Here is a 22,754-nt window from a genome sequence, read left to right on the forward strand (position 1 = left end):
CATCTGCATATCTTAGGTTATTGATATTTCTCTCGACAAACTTGATTCCAGCTTGTGCTTCATCCAGCCCAGCATCTCACATGATGTACTCTGCATATAAGTTAAATAAGCAGGGTGACAATATATAGCCTTGACGTACTCCTTTTCCTATTTGGAACCAGTCTGTTGTTCCATATCCAGTTCTGTTGCTTCCTGACCTGCATATATGTTTCTCAAGATGCAGGTCAGGTGGTCTGGTATTCCCATCTCGCTCAGAATTTTCCATAGTTTATTGTGATCCACACAGTCAAAGGCTTTGGCATCATCAATAAAGCAGAAAGAAATGTTTTTTTTTTTTTTTTTTCTGGAATTCTGTTGCTTTTTCTATGATGCAAGGGATGTTGGCAATTTGATCTCTGGTTCCTCTGCCTTTTCTAAAACCAACTTTAACATCTGGAAGCTCATGGTTCATGTACTGTTGAAGCCTGGCTTGGAGAATTTTGAGCATTACTTTGCTAGCATGTAAGATGAGCACAATTGTGTGGAAATGTGAACATTCTTTGACTTTGCCTTTTTCTGGGATTGGAATGAAAACTGACCTTTTCCAGTCCTGTGGCCACTGCTGAGTTTTTGAAATTTGCTGCCATATTGTGTGCAGCACTTTCACAGCATCATCTTTCAGGATTTGAAATAGCTCAACTGGAATTCCATCACCTCCACTAGCTTTGTTTGTAGTGAGGCTTCCTAAGGCCCACTTGACTTCGTATTCCAGGATGTCTGGTTTTAGGTGACTGATCACATCATCATGGTTATCAGGGTTAAGAAGATCTCTTTTGGGTAGTTCTTCTGTGTATTTTTGCCACTTCTTCTTAATACATTCTGGTTCTCTTAGCTCTATATCATTTCTGTCCTCTATTGTGCCCATCTTTGCATGAAATGTTCCCTTAGTATCCCTAATTTTCTTGAAGAGATTGCTAGTCTTTCCCATTCTGCTGTTTTCCTCTATTTCTTTTCATTGATCACTGAGGAAGGTGTTCTTATCTCTCCTTGTTATTCTTTGGAACTCTGCATTCACATGCGTATATCTTTCCTTTTCTCTTTTGCCTTTATTTATTTATTTTTTTAATTTAATTTTATTTTTAAACTTTACATAATTGTATTAGTCTTGCCAAATATCAAAATGAATCCGCCACAGGTATACATGTGTTAGATTCCCTTCTTTTCTCAGCTATTTGGGAGGGCTCTTCAGACAACCATTTTGCCTTTTTGCATTTCTTTTTCTTGGGGATGGTCTTGATCACTGCCTCCTGTACAATGTCAGGAAGCTCTGTCTATAGTTTTTCAGGTACTGTGTCTCTCAGATCTAATCCCCTGAATCTATTTATCACTTTCACTGTATAATTGTAAGGGATTTGATTTAGGTCATACCTGAATGGTCTAGTGGTTTTCCCTGGTTTCTTCAATTTAAGTCTGAATTTGCAATAAGGAGTTCATGATCTTAGCCACAGTCACCTCCAAGTCTTGTTTTTGCCAACTGTAGAGACCTTCTCCATATTTGGCTTCAAAGAATATAATCAATTTGATTTCAGTATTGACCATCTGGTGATGTCCATGTATAGAGTTTGTGTAATTGAAAGAGGTTGTTTGCTATGACCAGTTCGTTCTCTTGGCAAAACTCTGTTAGCCTTTGCCCTGCTTCATTTTTTACTCCAAGGCGAAATTTGCCCATTACTCCAGGTATTTCTTGACTTCCTACTTTTGCATTCCCATCTCCTATAATGAAAAGGACATCTTCTTTGGGTATTAGTTCTAGAAGGTCTAGCAGTTCTTCATAGAACCATTCAACTTCAGCTTCTTCAGCATTACTGGTTGGGGCATAGACTTGGATTACTGTGATACTGAATGGTTTGCCTCAGAAACAAACAGAGATCATTCTGTCATTTTTGAGATTGCATCCAAGTACTGCATTTCGGACTCTTTTGTTGACTATGAAGGCTACTCCATTTCTTCTAAGGGATTCTTGCCTACAGTAGTAGATATAATAGTCATCTGAGTTAAATTCACCCATTTCAGTCCATTTTAGTTCACTCATTCCTAAAATGTTGATGTTCACTCTTGCCATCTCCCATTTGACCACTTCCAATTTACCTTGATTCATGAACCTAACATGACATGATGGTGGAGTATAAGGGTTTGTGTTCATCTTCTCCTGCAAGTACTCCAAAAGTACAACTCGCTGCTGAACAACCATCAACAGGAGAGTGTTGAATCCCACCAAAAAATAATACCTCATGTCCAAGGGCACAGGAGAAGCCTCAGCAAGGCGATAGGAAGGGTGAAATCTCATTTAGAATCAAACCCCATATCTGTCAGAGATACTTGGAGGGCTGAAGCAAAACCTTGAGCACACCAGCAGACCCCATAGAGACTGAACCAGACCTGCCTCTGAGTGTTTGAGTGTCTCCTGTTGATGTATGGGTCAGCAGTGGTCTGCTGCAGGGGCAGGAGCTCTGGGTACAGCATACCTGGGCATGGCATAAGCTCTCTTGGAGGAGGTTGCCATTAACCCCACCATAGGGCCAGAAGAACTTACCCGGGACTGGGGAAACAGACTCTTGGAGGGCACAAACAAAACCTTGTGCTCACTAAGACTCAGGAGATAGGAGCAGTGACCCTATGAGAGATTGACCCAGATTTTCCCATGAGTGTCCAGGAATCTCCATCGGATGTGTAGGTCAGCAGTGGCCTGCTGTAGTGTCGGGTGCACTGAGTGAGGAAGTGCGTGCATGAGATCTTTTGAAGGAGGTTGCCATTGTCTTCATTACTGCCACCATAGTTTGGTTGGCCTCAGGTCAAACAACAGAGAGGGACCACAGCCCTGCCTATCAACAGAAAATTGGATTAAAGTTATACTGAGCACGTCCCTGCCCATCAGAACAAGACCCAGTTTCCCCCTCAGTCAGTCTCTCCCATCAGGAAGCTTCCATAAGCATCTTATCCTTATCTATTGGAGGGCAGACATAATGAAGACCACAGTCACAGAACACTAATCAGACTGATCACAGGGACCACAGCCTTGACTAACTCAGTGAAACTATGAGCCATGCCATGTGGGTCACCCAAGATGGATGGGTCATGGTGGAGAGTTCTGACAAAATGTGGTCCATTGGAAAAGGGAATGGCCAACCACTTCAGTATTCTTGCCTTGAGAACCCCATGAACAGTATGAAAAGGCAAAAATATAGGACACTGAAAGATGAACTCCCCAGGTTGGTAGGTGCCAATATGCTACTGGAGATCAGTGGAGAAATAACTCCAGAAAGAAAGAAGAAACAGCCAAAGCAAAAATAACACCCAGTTATGGATGTGACTAGTGATGGAAGTAAAGTTCAATACTGTAAAGAACAATACTGCATAGGAACCTGGAATGTTAGTTCATGAATCAAGGCATATTGGAAGTGGTCAAACAGGAGATGGCAAGAATGAACATTGACATTGTGATTTGTAAGAAATATGTATTTGGTCATTTAGATGACCAAAATATCTTTCATATATATATATATATATATATACACACACACACACACACACACACACACATACATACTGCTGCTGCTAAGTCGCTTCAGTCATGCCCGACTCTGTGCAACCCCATAGATGGCAGCCCACCAGGCTCCCCCGTCCCTGGGATTCTCCAGGCAAGAACACTGGAGTGGGTTGCCATTTCCTTCTCCAATGCATGAAAGTGAGAAGTGAAAGTGAAGTTGCTCAGTCGTGTCCAACTCTTAGCGACCCCATGGACTGCAGCCCACCAGGCTCCTCCATCCATGGAATTTTCCAGGCAAGAGTACTGGAGTGGGGTGCTATACATATATATATATATATATATATATATATATATATATATATATATATATTTGTTCTTCATCCACAGTTCCTTGCTCTCAATTGCTAAAACCTTTTGGATTTTTAAGCCTTTAAAAGTGAAAAAGAGTCCTTTGTCATACCAGTGAGGCAGCTTTTGAAAGTATCTAAGGATAGAAGCTGATTGCTGGGGGAACAAGTCAGGTTATTAGAAGGCTGAAATTTCAGTCCTACTCTCTGATCTCCTAGGTAGCAAGAAGGCTAGAGGTTGAATCAGTTCCCAATGGCCAACGATTTAATCATGTATGCCTATAATAAAGTCTCTATAAAAATCCAAAAGGTCAGGGTTCAGAGAACTTATGGGTGGATGAACATGTGGTATTTTGGGGATAGTGGCCAGCCTGAGAGGACATGAAAGCTCTGAATCCTTCCCATTCGCCTCACATCATCTCTTCTGTCTGGATGTTTCTGAATTGTATCCTATTACAATAAATTGACAATGTAGTAAGTAAATTTTACTCTGGTTTTGAGCGTCTCTTGCAAGTTAATTGGACCTAAGGATGAGGTCATGAGAATCTCTTATGGTTCTGTGGGTCAGATGTACAGATGATAACCTGACCTTGAGACTAGAGTCTGAAGGGGGAAGTCTCCTAAGACTTAGCCCTTAACCTGTGGAATCTGATGCTATTTCTGAGTAGACAGTCTGAGAATTGAGTTAAATTGTAGGACACCATGCTGGTGTCTGAGAATTATTTGGTGTTGTGTACCATCTTCTCCCCTTCCTGACTGCTGCCTCCTCCCACCGCCCCACAATACATTGGAATTTGGATCCTGGAACCTAATTTACCTACTTATCTTACATCTTCCCTGGTGGCTCAGAGGTTAAAGAGTCTGCCTGCAATGCAGGAGACCCGGGTTCGATCCCTGGGCTGGGAAGATCCCCTGGAGAAGGAAATGGCAACCCACTCCATTTCTCTTGCCTGGAGAATCCCATGGAGGGAAGAGCCTGGTAGGCTACAGTCCACGGGGTCGCAAAGAGTCAGACACGACTGAGCTACTTCACTTCACTTCTTCATCTTACATCTTGGTATTTGGGAGTGAACTTAGAACTATTTCTTGAACAAATTATTGACTGATTTTGTTATTTGATCCACTGGTAAATTTTAACTTGACAAACTTTGCCCTACATTCTTTGCTCCTTGACTCTCCCTAACCCCTATGAGAGATCATTTGATTCAGTAATTTTTCTGGTATATATTTACAAATGAAAACATCAATATCTGTGTCTTATAAACATTCTTCCCTTTTATTCTTTTTATTTTTACTAAACACTATATCTTTTATCAGTTGTTCATTTTGAGTAGCAAGTTATCAGTTTTATTGCTTTAATCATTGCCTTAATTTGGCCATTAATATGACTTAAAATTACTCAGCTGCAAACAATCCATTGCTTTATGCTTGGATAATATGAGGGTAATGAAAAATGCCAGCCTCAATATTGTAATTTTTGATTTGATATGTTCAATAGTTACGGCCCATGTTGAAATAAAATGTTCTGGCTCTGTCTTTCTTCAGGAAGATATTCACTGTGTTTTCTAATTGTGATAGAATTATTACTTTATGATTTATCATTTTAGACATATCACAATCCTATTGTCTATAATCACAAAATGTTCAATCCTTAGTGCATGATTTAAATTTTTCTTTATTTATAGAAACTTTGTGATATCCTTACTACTTTTGCTATTTTTCTAGATTCACTGAAACTCTGACCCAGTTATGTTTTTCTTTAAAGAATAGGTGGTTTATTGTGGTCCATGTTATACTCCGTAAGAGCCAAACATGCTAAGCTATCTCTTCTATGGTCTATTTTCTTATCCTGAATACATATGATGATCAGGAAGCAAGAAGCAATGAGGAAGAATGTTTTCTTAAAAAGCTTCTTCTTTATTGATTAACTCTGTTCCCCAGAAACAGCAAGTCTCTATGGCTCTCAGAATTATTTAGATATCACCAAGAATGGACTCATATAACTATAGAGTATCATGTCTGGGAAGGATCCTAAAGTCCACTTAATAAAATATTATATTATCAAGGCATAAATTGAATGAAATTCTCAAAATTTGATTGGTTTTGTCTTTCAAAATGTAATTTTAATATGGTTCACCTCATAGATGAAGTGAGGAGGCCCCAGAAACTTGCCATTGAGACATGTCTAGGACAGGAACACTACACTATGATCTCAGTGATGCCCCTTGCTGTATCACTCATCTTGTTTACCTATCATTAAAAGAATAAGAAAGTTGATATATATTTAGAATGGAAAAAGGGAGAAAAGAACCACACAAAAAGTTTTCCCAAGGGAAATTAGGATAGTTCCAATAAAATAAACTACCAAGATATATTAGTGTAACTCTTTGCCAGCAGGGAAGCATCCTGGATCATTTCCTTTGTTTCAAACAATTCTGTTATTATCTCAATAGACTTTTCTCAAGGGATGAGTGGGGAGCAGTTCAAAAATAGCTTATGAGTTCTTCTAGATCTTGGACGGCATTTTTCTATACAAAGAACAAAATAAATGATTATTATGTTCCCTGACCAATATCTTGAGGTAATTTAAACACACAAGATACCTAAATAAACTGTATCTGTTCTAAATACATCTACCATATATCTCATTATTTCTATGGGAAATTACTTTAAGTCTTGTCCCATCCATATTAGCAGCCATTTCCAGCAATGCTGTAGAACAGGGTCTTCACTGGAGACTGTACTCGTGAGTAACATGCAGTCTTAGAATTGTATGGAAATGATTTATGATACAATTGATTATGAAGTGAGAGCCATCTGATCCTTGATTTCTATATGCTGGACCTCCTATGTTGATCTCATTTTAAAAGTTATGCTATTTTTTGACTCAGTTCAGTTCAGTCGCTCAGTCATGTCTAACTCTTTGCGACTCCATGGACTGCAGCACACCATGTCTCCCAGTCCATCACCAACTCCTGGAGTTTACTCAAACTCATGTCCATTGAGTTGGTGATGCCGTCCAACCATCTCATCCTCTGTCGTCCCCTTCTTCTCCTGCCTTCAATCTTTCCCAGCATCAGGGTCTTCTCCAACGAGTCAGTTGGTTGCATCAGGTGGCCAAAGTATTGGAGTTTCAGCTTCAGCATAAGTCCTTTCAATGAATATTCAGAAGTGATTTCCTTGAGGATTGACTGGTTGGATCTCCTTGCAATCCAAGGGACTCTCAAGAGTCTTCTCCAACACCACAGTTCAAAAGCATCAATTCTTCAGTGCTCAGCTTTCTTTACAGTCCAACTCTCACATCCATACATGACTACTGGAAAAACCATAGCTTTGACTAGATGGACCTTTGTTGACTAGCTTGTGAAAATTTGAGTGCTGCATTTAATTAGAACAGTAAATTATACTGAATTACTTCAGTATTTCTTGGATGTGAACTTTTCAAATTGTTTTTTATTCAACCTAATGCTATATTTTCATTCAACTTCCTGACTTTTTTGTAGTGTGCATGTGGTAGCAGGAACTTTCTAAATTAAAATTAACTCTGAGTTTCTGAAAGAAGCTTTGTTTCTGAGAGTAATTATTTGCAATAATTGCTACACTGTTTTATGAAAAGGTAAGATTCCTGGTGTCACATGGCAACCTCATCCCTGGGTCTCCTGGTGGTTCTTGTCAAATTATTGCATGCTACTCCCCTGCTGAAAAGCCCAATGGATTCTCTTCCAGGCTACCTGTGAAGGAAGCGAGAGTTTTTATTTTTTTCTTAAATTTCCAAGAGAATGAGAATATCTAGAATGTGAATTGAAGGGCAAAGTATCATTTATAGTAATGCTGTTCTTGAGAATATTTAGTCTCAGGAAGAAAATACATTGAACTCTGGTCTCACATTATCTTACAGTGTCTCTTGAAGAAATTGACAAGATTTTGTTGCATCTACATGTACTCCAGAATCTGCTCAGATCTTGCTATCGTCTACTTCCTTATTTTAAATCAAGTTGTCTTTAAGAAGGAGTAAATATTGGCTCTTGGTAAAGGTTGAGAAGATTCAGACATGAATCTGGTAGCTGGGTTGATAATATCTTTACTTTTTCCCTCTTTCCATTGTTATTAAAACTTTTCTCAAAGTGAAGCCACCATTGGTGAACTTGAGGTGCTAGAACCTCTTCCTCATTGTTTTCCCTTGTTGGAGAGGGAAGGCACTTGCAGGTGGGGATAGCTGCATTTTTGTCAGGCAGTGTCAGACTACACTTCCTTGTAAAGATCACAAGACCAGTATGGATCTGAAATACCAAACGTGCCACCTGTGAGCACTGGATAAGTCTTCTGGATCTGCCATAAGAGGTATTTGAAATCAGTTGCAAACCCTGCTGGAATGTCTTTTATGAAAAGCTCAACTCTGGCCTCCCAGAATATTTATTTGTTTCCTTATTTCCTCTATTTCAGCAGACTCCTTTCTCTGCAGTTAGGTGAATTTTGTGAAGATTAGTTGGGTTTTGATGTGGGAAGGTCTTTATGAGTCATTCCTTATGGTTTCAAGAATGAGGCCCTTTATGAATAAAATTTCCAGACAACATACTCCTCACTTCTGGGGTAAGTGTTAACTTTAAATATTTGTTGACTGAAAAAAATATGTAATAACTGACATTTGCTATAAATTTAGTAAAGCTTTTGATTGTATTTTATTAATCACCAAGTCATTTAACATATATGATAAGAGTATATATGTGTGTGAAGTATATTTTAGTCAATCTACAATGTTGAGAGAGCAAATTAATGTTATGATCTTTCATTCTATCCCATCATTGCTCCCCTAAGGCACCGAAAGGTTGCCTCTTACTGTGGCATAAACTGTGATTGTGTTGTTTATTGGGGCTTTGCTGCATCGCTTCAGTGGTGTCTGACTCTGCGACCCCATGGACTGTAGCTTGCCAGACTCCTCTGTCCATGGAATTCTCCAGGCAAGAATACTAGAGTGGTGTTAGGGCTTTACATATATGCTAATAATTTATTTATGAGATGAGTCATGTACATAAAATATGTTCTATGTGAAATATACTTCTTAACTTTCTAGGGAAAATTAAAAGAAAGATAAGATGATTTAAAGTTGTAGTTTATACCAGATCTGATGTTTGTTACAATGTATGGACCTTTATTCAACCCTGATTCTTAAGCAATTCCATGTCTTATGTGTATGTGAACTGTTCTTTCCTAAGCCCCACCTTCTCATCTCTTAGGAAGGCTTAGCTCCCTTGCTAATTACTCATAATATTTGACAAAGAAATTATTTTCATTTCTTAAATTTATGTATGGTGAATTGCTATTAACAGTCATTTGCCTTACCTGGAGACCTAAAAGGAATTTCCACCAGGTTTATGTGCTTGACTTTGCTGATAGATGCTGCTAGCAGGGAGTGTGCAAGGTCACTAGCCCGGCCTGGCCCAAGGTAAACCCTGCTCATTTCTTCCCAGATTCTTATAGATTCCTGTCTCCTGCTCAAAGAGTCTTGCTCTTGACTTTTTGTTCTGTGAGTGTAAAGTTTTGTGTTTACGTGAAACTGGGAACATATTCTTTCCCTTAATACCTGATTGTGACTTAAGTCATAACTGCTTCTAGAGATACTTCTCTAGGGTAGGGAGTGTGCCTATTTTGCCCATTCTCATATCCTAAATGACTGGAATAGAAAACTGAACCTATTAAGTCTCAATAAATATTATATAAATGAATGAACCAAAGCTCAAATGACTCGAGTAGCAAAACTCATTTCAGTATATATTATTTTCTGAGTCCTTAGATTATACTACTCCTCTTATCTATTCATGGAGCTAAGTAATTGTGAAGAGTAGGTATGCTGCTTCTACTGCTGCTAAGTCGCTTCAGTCGTGTCCAACTCTGTGCGACCCCATAGACGGTAGCCCACCAGGCTTCCCTGTCCCTGGGATTCTCCAGAAGTCTAGGCATAGGGGCCACTTTTTTTTTTTTTTTTTTTTTGCTTTACAGAATCTAGATCATTATCTTACAGGATGGCTAGTCTCTCTTTCGCAAATGCAGTTGCCTGATTTTGGTATTTGTTTTGATAAATGGTTTGTGGATATTAGGTCTTATTTGATTTTCTCCATAAGACTGCATGCATTGGAATGGACCAAAGACAGAGTTACATCAGAACTTAGTGATTTTGGAACTAATTTTTACTGGTGAGCAGCTCTGGCAGTGATAGATTGCTCATTTAATGGAAGGATCTATGATGGTATGTGCTGAAATCAACACTATGCACCTAAGTAGTGTACATGAAATTACAACTTTATCAAATGATAATATGGCTATTAAGACATTGATGCTCTTGTATTTCCCTTCTCAAGGAGTCATAATAGATTCCCTGGGCACAACTGAAAGTAAATCTGTAGAGACAGGAAAAAATGCTGTATTTCTTTCTCTTGCACTCACCCTCTTGCTATCAGAGCTATGGAAAAAGGATATGCCTACAGCAAATAGGATGCTTTTTTTAGTGACACTTATCACAGTGACATGACCCACTCAAAGGTTTATAGGATATTTTGCCAAAGCACCACTGGGCTGTCCTTTTGCTCAGCTCCTAATAGGTTTTGGCAGTTATCCATGTCGGGAAGCCTGGAGGCTCTGAGAAAGGTCGGGGTCTTCATAGCTTCTCAGACACCTTGCTGTGACTTGGAATGAAATTGATCTGCTCAGCAGCCAGAGAAAGGGGAGAGGAGAAAAATTTGATAAAAAATCTTCATCTACCATTGAGATTTTTTTCTTTCTTTCTTTTTTTTTTTTTTTTTTGGCTTTGGAACCTTGCTTGTCAGAATTTGGAGGATTTAAGGAAAAACAAATGTCCAAGTCTGTTATAAGTTTGTATATGAAAGGTACACCTTTGCGACATGACATAGTAAAAGGTCAATTGAATTGACATATTATGCCTAAGGAGAGATTTTATTTATGCCTCTTGCAGAATAAAACATTGATAACTTTCAACTCTCCCTTGAATACACTTGAGTTGCCATTAAACATGAGAAAAGAAATCAAGGTCCTATTTATTAAGGTTGCTTGTCAATCTCAATTATTGAGCAGAGTTATCATGACTGTCATATACATGTGTATAGGATATTTGATAATGATAGAAATATTTCAGGGACTAATAGCAAATATTGGGTTCTGATGGTTAAATCCCTGGGATTAAAAGAGCAACTAAGTGATATCTGTCAATACTGAGGTCTTCAGAGAAATATGCAAGATAAGCAAGGTTATTTTTCATCCATTTATTTAGCAGAATGATCATATTCAGAAGTGAGCATTTTTATGGCTCTAAGAGTGAAAAAGTTGGCTTCAAGCTCAACATTCAGAAAACTAAGATCATGGCATCCAGTCCCATCACTTCATGGGAAATAGATGAGGAAACAGTGGAAACAGTGTCAGACTTTATTTTTGGGAGTTCCAAAATCACTGCAGATGGTGATTGCAGCCATGAAATTAAAAGATGCTTACTCCTTGGAACAAAAGTTATGACCAACCTAGATAGCATATTCAAAAGCAGAGACGTTACTTTGCCAACAAAGGTCCATCTAGTTAAGGCTATGGTTTTTCGGGTGGTCATGTATGGATGTGAGAGCTGGGCTGTGAAGAAAGTTGAGCACTGAAGAATTGATGCTTTTGAAGTGTGGTGTTGGAGAAGACTCTTGAGAGTTCCTTGGACTGCAAGGAGATCCAACCAGTCCATTCTAAAGGAGATCGGTCCTGGGTGCTCTTTAAAAGGACTGATGCTAAAGCTGAAACTCCAGTACTTTGGCCACCTCATGCAAAGAGCTGACTCATTGGAAAAGACTCTGATGCTGGGAGGGAATGTGGGCAGGAGGACAAGAGGATGACAGAGGATGAGATGGCTGGATGGCATAACCGACTCGATGGACGTGAGTTTGAGTGAACTCTGGGAGTTGGTGATGGACAGGGAGGCCTGGCGTGCTGCAATTCATGGGGTCGCAAAGAGTCGGACACGACTGAGTGACTGAACTGGATTGAACTGAACTGAAACTCAGAGAATCTGGTTTTCGTGGGATTTAAATGATTGTGGTATTTTTTGTGAATATGTGTGTACTGTGAAGTCTTCCCAGTGAACAAAGCTGCTTTGCCTAAAAAGAGCTGGGCATTATCTGGGCTCTTTCTGGCCATAGTTATTGTTAATGTTTCACAGAGATTACATCGACAAGAAGTATACACTGTTGGTGTAACTTAGCTTTCATATTACCTGCTTACTTGTGCTGCTCATGGTAGATTTTGAGCATTCATAACTATAGGATTTTTTTTTTTGAACATTGTAATACCTCTTTCTGTTCGTTACCTCTCCTCCCAACAATGGGCTTCTTTTCCTTTTCAGTAGCTCCTACATTTTAACATGAATAAGAACCACCTTGGAAACTTGTTATAATGAGATTTTAATTTAGTATGCAGGGATGATCTCAGGAATTGCATTGAAAAGAAACTGTCTGAATAACTCCAGTGAATAACCCCACACTTGGAGAAACATAGTTTAGATCATTCTTTGGCTAGCATCCTTCTTCTGATTAGCATTGAACTGTGGATTCTTCAGGCTCTTAGCTGCCTTGTTGTTTGCCACCTATACTTTGTAGAATTACAGATAGGTTAAAAATAGTGAGATTGAAGATCAGTGTGAATCCCTTATGATTATACAGTGGAAGTGAGAAATAGATTTAAGGGCCTAGATCTGAAAGATAGAGTGCCTGATGAACTATGGAATGAGGTTTGTGACATTGTAGAGGAGACAGGGATCAAGACCATCCCATGGAAAAGAAATGCAAAAAAACCAAAATGGCTGTCTGGGGAGGCCTTACAAATAGCTGTGAGAAGAAGAGAAGTGAAAAGAAGAGAAATGAAAAGCAAAGGAGAAAAGGAAAGATATAAACATCTGAATGCAGAGTTCCAAAGAATAGCAAGAAGAGACAAGAAAGCCTTCCTCAGCAATCAATGCAAAGAAATAGAGGAAAACAACAGAATGGGAAAGCCTAGAGATCTCTTCAAGAAAATTAGAGATAACAAGGGAACATTTTATGCAAAGATGGGCTCGATAAAGGACAGAAATGGTATGGACCTAACAGAAGCAGAAGATATTAAGAAGACGTGGTAAGAATACACAGAAGAACTGTACAAAAAAGATCTTCATGACCCAGATAATCACAATGGTGTGATCACTGACCTAGAGCCAGACATCCTGGAATGTGAAGTCAAGTGGGCCTTAGAAACCATCACTATGAACAAAGCTAGTGGAGGTGATGGAATTCCAGTTGAGCTGTTCCAAATCCTGAAGGATGACGCTGTGAAAGTGCTGCACTCAATATGCCAGCAAATTTGGAAAACTCAGCAGTGGCCACAGGACTGGAAAAGGTCAGTTTTCATTCCAATCCCAAAGAAAGGCAATGCCAAAGAATGCTCAAACTACCTCACAATTGCACTCATCTCACACGCTAGTAAAGTTATGCTCAAAATTCTCCAAGCCAGGCTTCAGCAATACGTGAACCGTGAACTTCCTGATGTTCAAGCTGGTTTTAGAAAAGGCAGAGAAACCAGAGATCAAATTGCCAACATCCGCTGGATCATGGAAAAAACAAGAGAGTTCCAGAAAAACATCTATTTCTGCTTTATTGACTATGCCAAAGCCTTTGACTGTGTGGATCACAATAAACTGTGGAAAATTCTTCAAGAGATGGGAATACCAGACCACCTGATCTGCCTCTTGAGAAATGTGTATGCAGGTCAGGAAGCAACAGTTAGAACTGGACATGGGACAACAGACTGGTTCCAAATAGGAAAAGGAGTTTGTCAAGGCTGTATATTGTCACGCTGTTTATTTAACTTATATGCAGAGTACATCATGAGAAACGCTGGACTGGAAGAAACACAAACTGGAATTAAGATTGCTGGGAGAAATATCAATAACCTCAGATATGCAGATGACACCACCCTTATGGCAGAAAGTGAAGAGGAACTCAAAAGCCTCTTGATGAAAGTGAAAGAGGAGAGTGAAAAAGTTGGCTTAAAGCTCAACATTCAGAAAAGGAAGATCATGGCATCCGGTCCCATCACTTCATGGGAAATAGATGGGGAAACAGTGGAAACAGTGTCAGACTTTATTTTTTGGGGCTCCAAAATCACTACAGATGGTGACTGAAGCCATGAAATTAAAAGACACTTACTCCTTGGAAGGAAAGTTATGACCAACCTAGATAGCATATTCAAAAGCAGAGACGTTACTTTGCCAACAAAGGTTCGTCTAGTCAAGGTTATGGTTTTTCCAGTGGTCATGTATGGATGTGAGAGTTGGACTGTGAAGAAGGCTAAGTGCTGAAGAATTGATGCTTTTGAAGTGTGGTGTTGGAGAAGACTCTTGAGAGTCCCTTGGACTGCAAGGAGATCCGACCATTGCATTCTGAAGGAGATCAGCCCTGGGATTTCTTTGGAAGGAATGATGCTGAAGCTGAAACTCCAGTACTTTGGCCACCTCATGCAAAGAGTTGACTCATTGGAAAAGACTCTAATGCTGGGAGGGATTGGGGGCAGGAGGAGAAGGGGACGACAGAGGATGAGATGGCTGGATGGCATCACTGACTCGATGGATGTGAGTCTCAGTGAACTCCGTGAGTTAGTGATGGACAGGGAGGCCTGGCGTGCTGCGATTCATGGCGTTGCAAAGAGTCGGACACGACTAAGCGACTGATCTAATCTGATCTGATCTGACCTTATGTGGCAAGAGGGACTTCACAGTGTGATTAAATTAAGGATTTTGCAATAGGAAGATTATGTTGGATTGTCCCACTGGGCCCAACATAATTAGAAGAGTGAGAGAGAGAGAGACATGGTATGAGGCTTGTCCTGAAAATGGAGGAAGGGACTAGGCAAACTCTTCTGTAGACCTTCCAGAAGGAACATTGGCTTGCTAACACTTTGATTTGCGGCTATTAAAACTGATTTCAGACTTCTGACCTCAGGAAGTGTAGATAATTCATGTTGTTCTAAGCCATAAAGTTTGTGGTAATATATTGTAGTAGCAAATATGAGGCTAATAGTTTGTCTTTAAACTTGTTTGTTGAGTTCAATGAAAAAATAAGAATGACAACAATTCCTATTCCTTAGAATTTTTGAGCAGATCATCATATGAGATACATCATATAAAATATATGGAAGTGTTGGTTGCTGTCATGTCCAACTCTTTGTGACACCAAGGACTGTAGCCCGTCAGGCTCCTCTGTCCATGGAATTCTCCAAGCAAGAATACTGGTAGCCATTCCCAGTGGATACTGGGAATGGGTAGCCATTCCCTTTTCCAGGGGATCTTCCCAACCCAGGGATTGAACCTGGGTCTCCCACAATGAGGGTAGATTCTTACCATTTGAACCACCAGGAAAACCTGCAAAATATATGGGTACATATTAAATACATACTGCTGCTGAAGATGATGGTCATGTGAAGATGCCAACAATGCTGCTTCTTCACTTCTAGCTAAGCAGAGCCTTATTGTTGTTCAGTCACCAAGTTGTGTCTGACTCTTTGTGACCCATGGACTGCATCACAGCAGGCCTCCCTGTCCCTCACCATCTCCCTGAGTTTGCTCAAGTTCACATCCATTGAATCGGTGATGCCATCCAACCATCTCATCCTCTGTCATCCCCTTCTACTCCTGCCTTCAATCTTTCCTAGCATCAGGATCTTTCCCAATGAGTTGGCTGTTCATATCAGGTAGCCAAAGTATTGTCCTTCCAATGAATACTCAGGGTTGATTTCCTGTAAGATTGACTAATTTAATCTCCTTGCTTCATGGGTCTCTCAAGAGTGCTCTCCAGCAGCACAGTTTGAGAACATCAATTCTTTGGTGCTCTGACTTTTTTATGGTTCCCCTCTCACACCTGTAGATGATTACTGGAAAGACCATAGCCTTGACTACGGATCTTTGTCGGCAGAGTGATGACTTCGCCCACTAATAAAAATGAGGGTTATTCCTAACTCACTTGATTTTAGATTGCTACTATTTTCAGCTGTCTCCTTAGATAATAGGCTCTCTCCATTTTGTGTGTTTCTAGGAAGAGGCAGCCATATTCTTGTTCCCATATTAAATCAATCCAATTAACAAGACTTTTTGATTATCTACAAACTACCCACAATTATATATGCTAGGAATCAGTTGGCTCAATCATATTTTCCTTGACTTTCTATAATTTACAGTTTGAAGGTTGTTTGAGGATATTTTTCCTTCCAGGTAGAGATTTTGCAAGTCCTATGGTCCCATGACTCTCTACTACTTCTCTGTATCAGCATCTAGCATGTTCTGAAACGATGTAAATGATTTTTAAAAAGCTATTTGCCTCTTAAGGAGCTGATCATCTATTGTTATAAGTGTAACATGATCAGGTACCAATTAAATGGAGTACAATTGAAGAATGGTAAGAACTCAGAGAAGAGGAGCTGTATATTGATAGCTTTGGGAAAAGCTTTAGTGAGGAAGTAAGTCTTGAGCCCTGATTTGAAGAATGCATATAATTTGGATAGAAAAAAAGGGTGAGGCAAAGTACATTAAATTAGGGGGACAATGAAAAATCCATTGAGGCTATTTATAGATGAAGGTGAGCAGGGATTGCATTGGAGAGGATCAGTTGATAGGGAGCTGGAATTTGGCTGACTCGCTAAATGCTCAGGCTTTACAGGTCTTGTAAGCACTGCTTATTCCATTGTATCCTTGAACCTCTATAGAAATCCATACTAATGCATCTGTAAGTTGAAATCAAAATATATTTGCTTCTTTTTCTTTTGTAACAATTGGATACAATAGTGTATGCTGTTATTCATCCACGCTGATTCTCAGCTTGAGATACCAGGGTTAATTGACATTCATCTTTTCTCCTGACAAATAGCCTGAACCCTTTAATACTGAATGTTGTTAATGGTGATGAAGTTTAAATTTTAGATAGTTTTAAAAGGAAAAAAAAAAAAATCTGATAGGCATCCAGAGAGTAGAGAGCAGGACTATTCTAAGTATCAAGGGAGCCATTTTGGAGAAGGACCAAAGCAATCAGCAGTTTGTTTCTGCTTCTCTCCAGTCACATTAATCTAAAAGGGGCCAATGCCTCAATGAAGTAATAGTGCAGGAGGCATTAGCACCAGCAACCCTGGCAAAATCCCAGCTGCCTTCTGGATGCGGGTAAAAGAACAGGAAGCAAATGAGATAATTCAAGAAAAGAGCAGAGATGGTGAATCAGAGTAGTAATGGGCTGCTTCAGGGGGGAATTTATGTTCATGCTCAGAACACAATGACTCCTTCCTCAGAAACACACAACCAAATAAATAAATAATGGAAAATACTCCATTTCATGAGCCCAGGTTACGTAAGGGAAGACATGGGATTTTTAGGCAAGGGGCACCTGCAAGTCCATTTCTGAGATGTGTCAGAAGGGGTAAGGAATTCCCAGGCACTCAGCCTGCATCGGCTATTGCAAGGCGCTTCCCACATACTCCCCTTCCTGAGGCTTTCATGAGTCTCTCACTGTATGCATCAAGGTAAAATTAATCAGCACAATGCTTTGAGGTTTTTGTTGACATTTTAACACTTGAAGAGTATAACATACAAAAAATACTTAAAGCAAACAACTTGTTAGCAAATAATCATAAGATAACCACAAATGGCATGCATAGTATATTGTTAGTAGCACAGGTGCAGCCAGTGCCCCCACTAGGCCCTTCACATCCTTATTCCCTTCTCTCCCCCAAAGGTAATCACTATCCTGAAATTCTTGGCAGTCACTTTGTGTTCTTCTTTATACAATTGGCACTTATGCATATATTCCATAAACACTGCAATTTTGTTTTACTTGTTTTCTTAATGTTATATAAATGGAATTGTATCATAAGCATTCTTTTGTGTCTGGCTTTTCTTTTATCCTTTTAATGTTATGTTTATGAGATTCATCTTTGTTGCTGCTTGTGGTTCTTGCTGTTGTTTTTGAAGTCACTCTAATGGATATAGGCAGGCCTCAGAACTAAAATGGGTTTAGTTTCAGACCACTGCAATTAAGTAAATATTGAAATAAAGTGAGTCACACAGACTTTTTTTCCAGAGTGAATTCAAGTTATGTTTACATTACACTGTAGTCTATTAAGTGTGCAATGGCATTATATCTGTTGGGGGAGTTTGTAATGTCCTTGGTTCTGTCTTGCTGCAGCAAAAATTTGAAGCAATGGATGGACCAGTGTTGCAGCTCAGTTTTATATGGCAAGTAAAGGAAAATCATCCTTGAGGTGTGAGGGCAGACTGATCCAATAGACACAAAGAGAAGAGAGAAGCCCATGGCTCAATTTTGGCTCCTCTTTTTATATGTTATTTTTCCTTCCCCTGAGCCTGCCCTATGTAAACTGGGCTAGTCAGGAAAGCTGTTTGTTTCATCTGAGGTTTTCACTCCGGTCCTCAGAACTTCCTTTGTTCTATTTGTTCTATTTCTGGGGGATTTTCCCTTCTTTGTCTTTTAGCCAACACTATTCTGGACCCTTTTTTTTTTTTTGGATTCTAACTACCTAACATTACCCACTAAGAGATGGGAAGCCCAATTCTTTGAGAATAGGGCTGTTGAGATCTCTCTGGCTATTTCCTGCTGAACTGGGATGGTGAGGGGCATTGGGCCTCCCCCTCTTGCTAGTCTCAAGCCCCAGAGTCCTTATAACAGTGTCCATCTAAGGGTGAGTGATATTTTCCATGGTTGGCTGTGGTTTTATATATCCTTGTTGAATTGGCACTGCATGTTGTAGCTTGTTGACCTGGACAGAGACAAAATAGGTTAGACAATTGGTATTACATGGAACAATCACAAGCAGCATCAATATAGTGATAACAGGGATTAGAGGGGCATTAGCCAATTTGAAACTCCCCATCGCCAGGAGAAGGATCCCCCAAAGAGATTGCAGCCACCTGAGAATTCTCCAGCTTGTTCTTTTAGATCCTGTAGGATCTGAATATTTTCCTTGAGGACTGTGAGACTTTCTTTAACTTAGCTGGAGGTATTTACCCAGAAATAACATGTCTCATTCAAGATGGGTCAAGTCCCTCCTAGTTCAGGGATCAGTTCTGTCTTTTGGAGTACAACCCCTGCCAAGCTGTGTTGGCTCTTTAAAGCTGTTATGAGAGATCTTATCCCCAGAAACTTAATTTTGGGGGTATTCATTAGAATGACACTCATTTGTAGTTCTGAATAGGTATCTGAGATCTCCCAGGGGCTCACAGGTGTATTGAGTGTCCTCTTCTGTTTTCTTCCATGACTTGACTCGTGAGTAGTGAATCCAGGAGTTGTGTCCTGGTATCTTGACTGCTGTGGGAGTAGAAAGTATTAAAGGGTAGGCAGCCCCTCCATGTGGGCTGGAGCTGAGGCTTTGGGGAACCATCTTTCCAGACTTTAATTAGGACTTGAGTCCCTAGAGCATAAAGTGGTGGCTCTTTAGAATATTTTGGGATCTGGTTGACACCCCAAAAGTGTATATCCTGTTGGAATTGTCCAGTGGCCATGGTATAAGACTGGAGGGTCTGAGCCTCTGGAACTAGGAGGCCATTGACATAAACAAAAGGTCTCCCATATAGCATCTCATAAGGACTAAGACCAACCTATTCCTTAGGAGCAATACACATGCAGAGGAGAGCTATTGGTAAATCCCCCTTCCATTCCTGGGAGGTCTCCTGGCTTATTTATTTATTTATTTATTTTATCGCTGATTTTAAGAATTGGCTGGCTCTTTCTACTTTTCCTGAAGACTGAAGCCTCCAGGCACAATGGAGATAATAAGCAATGCTCAATGATTTAAAGACCAGTTGGGTGACCTGTGAAGAAAGCTGAGCCCCAAAGAATTGATGCTTTTGAACTGTGGTGTTGGAGAAGACTCTTGAGAGTCCCTTATACTGCAAGGAGATCCAACCAGTCCATCTAAAGGAGATCAGTCCTGGGTGTTCATTGGAAGGACTGATGCTAAAGCTGAAACTCCAATACTTTGGCCACTTCATGCGAAGAGCTGACTCATTGGAAAAGACTCTGATGCTGGGAGGGATTGGGGGCAGGAGGAGAAGGGGACGACAGATGGCTGGATGGCATGACCAACTTGATGGACATGAGTTTGAGTGAACTCCTGGAGTTGGTGATGGACAGGGAGGCCTGGCTGCGATTCACGGGGTCACAGAGTCAGACACGACTGAGTGACTGAACTGAACTGAACTGGGTGACCTTAGAAGTAAATGATGTCCCATTGTCACTTTGTAATGACCTGGGCAGACCAAATCTCAGAATAATTTCATAGAGCAGTTTTTTTTTTTTTTTTTTTTTAACCACCTCCTCAGCCTTCTCAGTCCAGGTGGGAAAGACTTCAATCCATCCTGTGAATGTATCTATCATGACTAATAGGTATTATATCCTTGAGAAACTGGCATCTGGTTGAAGACCATCTGCAAGTCCTCTCCTGGGTAGGTCCCACGTCGCTGGACAGGCTGGGCCAGCTGGAGTCTTTGAGTTCCTTGAGGGTTGTTTAATAGGCAAGTGGGATAAGAGGACTCAACTTGCCTTATACTCGTTTGGAGGCCTGTTCCCCTAAATGAGTGGTGGCATATAAGGAGTTAACCAACTTCCATTGAGGGTTCCCAGGCAGAAAATAAGAGTTGCTCCTTTTGAAATCACCCCATATGATCTTCTTGAAAGCCCCTACTCTTAGCTTTAAGTGTCTCACCTTCAGTATATGAAGGAGTTTCTGTCAAATTAGTCTGTGGAATTAAGGTGGCAACTCCTGTTAGGTCATTATTTTGTAATGCTGCTCTCTTAGCTGCCTGATCAGCTGTTTGGTTCCCTTGTGCCACCTCTGTTCTCCCTTTTTGGTGTCCTTTACAATGGGCGACTGAAACCTCAGTGGACAGATGGACTTCCTCCAAGAGCCTAAGGATTTGATCACCATATTTTATTGGGGAACCTCGGGTGGTCAAGTGGCCTCTTTCTTTCCAAACCTTAGCATGTGCATGTAGCACCAGAAAGGCATAGTTGGAGTCAGTGTAAATGGCTACTCTTTTTCCTTTTCCCAGCTCTAAAGCTGGAGTTAGGGCTATGAGCTCACATAATTGGAAGGAGTGATGCTGAAGCTGAAACTCCAATACTTTGGCCATCTGATGTGAAGAGCTGACTCATTTGAAAAGACCCTGATGCTGGGAAAGATTGAGGGCAGGAGGAGAAGGGGATGACAGAGGATGAGATGGTTGGGTGGCATCACTGACTCAATGGACATGGGTTTGGGTGCACTCCAGGAGTTGGTAATAGAGAGGGAGGCCTGGCGTGCTGCAGTTCACAGGGTCGCAAAGAGTCAGATACGACTGAGCAACTGAACTGAACTGAACCAGGTGGCAAAGGTTTAGCCTCTATGATCTCAAAATTGGAGACTACTGCATATCCGGCTCTTCTATTTCCATCCAAGACAAAGCTGCTTCCATCAGTGCAATTTTCTCAGGATTGGTCACAGGATCTTCTGAGAACTCCTCTCAGGGTTTTGTTCAATGATCTAAAGTTTCTAGGCAAGAGTGGAAGGGGAGAGAGCCCTCAGGGGTAGGCAGGAGGGTGGCTGGGTTAAGAACCTCACAAGGGGATATAGTCAGGCCTGGATTTTCCATCAGCACTACTTGATATCTGAGGATCCTTTAATCAGACATCCATAAATGGCTTCTCCCATTCAGGAGTTGTTTCACTTGGTGGCTGGTAAAAATAGTTTGCCCACAAAAGAGAGTTTTAAAACATATTCTAACAGGACTAGAATAGCTGCAAGATTTCAAAGGCAGGGAGAGATATCTTCTCAATAAGGGAGTAGGACACTCAGGAACCACTGGAAACTGGTGGAAAAATATTTGTCCATCCCAGCAACAAATAAGTACTTGGGTGAATCTTTTTGTAATTGTTTTTCCTGTAGCACCCCAAATGGTACAGGTTTGGGAGGAGAAGGAGGTCAGGATAGATTAGGTAGCCCCTGTGTGAAACAAGAAATTCTCAAACCTACCTGCCATATCCAGTGCACCCTTGGCTCCAACCCTCTGAAGGTTATCTGTGACAGGTGGGCTGGCAGGAGTGGGCTGCTTCAGTCCTGTTGAACCATTGTGTGGGAAGGCTTGGCACTTGACATTGAGGCTGTTGGGTCCCCAGGGCAGAGTGCTGCCCAGCGTTCCACTTGATAGCATTTGTAGCAAGCCATTTTAGGAGACTTGTCATGGTTTGGACAGTCTTTGGCCCAGTGTCCCATCTGTCTACAGATTAGACATTTGCCCGATGCCTTGTCCTTCAAGGACTCTGGATTTACCATAGGGCTTCCCTGTAGAGTGGCCAGCATCTGGGCATGCCTTGTCTCTTTCCTTTTCTCCCTTTCCTGGGCCCTGGCCTTCCTCTCCTGTTCTCTGTTGTACAAAGGTATTGGTGGCTGGACCATCTCATGTAAAGAGGCAGCAGGGTCCTGCTGCTATAGCTGTTGTAACTTTATTCTGATGTCTGATGTACACTGGGACAGGAATTTATCTTTTAAAATCACCTGTCCCTCATAAGAGTCTAAGTCCAGATTGGTAAACTTCTGGAGGGCCTCTTTAAGCTTTTCCAGGAAGACAATAGGTTTCTCGTTGGGTTGATGAGTTGTTGCTGAGACTGGGCATGGCCCCACAACTAATAGGCTTCCTTCTATTTCCATGGGTGGACTTACTTAGGGGTGAGTCTTTCTGAAGCTTATCCTACCCAGAACTGTTGAAACCTGAGAGTTGGGCATCGACAGATCGCCAGGCAGATTGAGGTGTGACAGCCTCCTGGAGATCAAATCCCTGGGCA

This window comes from Bubalus kerabau, chromosome 2, assembly GCF_029407905.1.
Source record: "Bubalus kerabau isolate K-KA32 ecotype Philippines breed swamp buffalo chromosome 2, PCC_UOA_SB_1v2, whole genome shotgun sequence".
NCBI lineage: Eukaryota > Metazoa > Chordata > Mammalia > Artiodactyla > Bovidae > Bubalus > Bubalus kerabau.